Genomic DNA, 2,009 nt, shown 5'->3' with positions numbered 1-2,009 from the left:
GTACGGTCGATCTGAAGTTTACTTTGGGAAAGATCGTGCGACTGAAGAACGTGCAACATGTCCCTGCTATAAATAAAAATCTCATCAGCGGTTGTCATTTGTGTCGAGATGGTTATAAATTGGTATTTGAGTCCAATAAGGTTGTAGTATCTAAGTGTGGACAATTTGTTGGGAAAGGCTATGAGAGCGGAGGCTTGTTCCGCTTATCTTCGTTAGACTTTTGCACTAAAGTTATTAATCATGTTTGCAGTGAAGCCAAATCAAATGTTTGGCATTCACGACTTTGTCATATTAACTTTGATGTCATGACGCGGCTAGCAAATTTGAGCTTAATCCCGAAATTTACAATTGTCAAAGGCTCTAAGTGTCAAGTTTGTGTGCAAGCAAAGCAACCTCGCAAGTCCCATACGACTGTTGAGGCGAGGAATTTGGCACCACTTGAACTCATACATTCAGATCTTTGCGAGATGAATGGTGTGTTGTCATAAGGTGGAAAAAGATATTTCATGACTCTAAACGATGACTCTAATAGATATTGCATGATATATTTTTTGAAAACAAAATATGAGGCTTTACACTACTTTAAAATCTATAAAGCCGGAGCAAAGAATCAACTCGATCGAAAGATCAAAAGGCTTAGGTCGGATCGTGATGGAGAGTATTTTTCCAACGAGTTCAATTTATTTTGTGAGGAACATGGTATAATACATGAGAGGATGCCTCCCTATTCTCCCCAGTCAAATGGGGTTGCCAAACGAAAGAATCGAACTCTAACTGATTTGGTTAACGCCATGTTAGATACAACGGGACTTTCCAAGGAATGCCGGGGGGAGGCTTTGATGACTGCAAGTCATGTCCTAAATAGAGTTCCCATAAAGAATAAAGAGATTACCCTGTTTGAATAATGGGAAAGGAAAAGCCTTAAACTTTCCTACTTACGAACTTGGGGTTGTTTGGCGAAGGTCAATGTACCAATTACCAAGAAGCATAAGCTTGGGCCAAAAATAGTTGATTGTGTTTTCGTGGGTTATGCTTTCCATAGCATTGGCTATAGATTTCTAGTGGTGAAATCTGAGGTACTTGACATGAATGTTGGTACAATCATGGAGTCGAATGATGCAACTTTCTTTGAGGATATTTTTCCTATGAAGGATATGCCTAGCTCATCTAGTCAGAGGTCAGAAACAACTCCCGCACCTACTATTCCATTGGAATATTCTGAGAAGAAATACACAGATATTCCTGAGGAGGATGGCAATGAAGCTCCTAGAAGGGGCAAGAGACAAAGGACCGCAAAGTCATTTGGTGAAGATTTCATTGTGTATCTCGTGAATGATACTCCCACTTCTATTTCAAAAGCTTATTCATCTTGTGATGCTGAATACTAGAAAGAAGCTGTGCATAGTGAGATGGATTCCATCATGGCTAACAGGACATGGGAGATCACTGATCGTCCTTATGGGTGTAAACCTGTAGGGTGTAAGTGAGTGTTTAAGAAAAATGTTAGGCCCGATGGTAAAATTGAAAAGTACAAGGCGTGGCTTGTAGCCAAGGGATATACCCAAAAATAAGGTGAACATTCCTTTGATACTTATGTGCCTGTGGCCAAATTGAACACCATTTGAGTACTACTCTCATTGGCCGCCTCACACAATAGTCTTGTCCATCAAATGGATGTTAAGACAACTTTCCTAAATGGAGAGTTGGAGGAGGAAATTTACATGGAACAACCTGATGGTTTTGTAGTAGACGGCCATGAAGGAAAAGTGTGCTAATTGTTGAAATCTTTGTATGGTTTGAGACAAGCACCTAAGCAATGGCACGAGAAGTTCGAAAGAACTTTGACATCTACGGGCTTTGTTGCAAACGAAGTTGAAAAGTGTGTGTACTATCGCCATGGTGGGGGCGAGGGAGTTATATTATGTTTGTATGTTGATGACATACTTATATTTGGAAAAAAATCTCAAGGTCATTGAGGAAGTGAAAGATTTTCTGAATCAAAACTTTGA

This window comes from Triticum aestivum, chromosome 4A (assembly GCF_018294505.1).
Source record: "Triticum aestivum cultivar Chinese Spring chromosome 4A, IWGSC CS RefSeq v2.1, whole genome shotgun sequence".
In the NCBI taxonomy this organism is placed as follows: Eukaryota; Viridiplantae; Streptophyta; class Magnoliopsida; order Poales; family Poaceae; genus Triticum; species Triticum aestivum.
Note: the sequence above shows the minus strand (reverse complement) of the source record.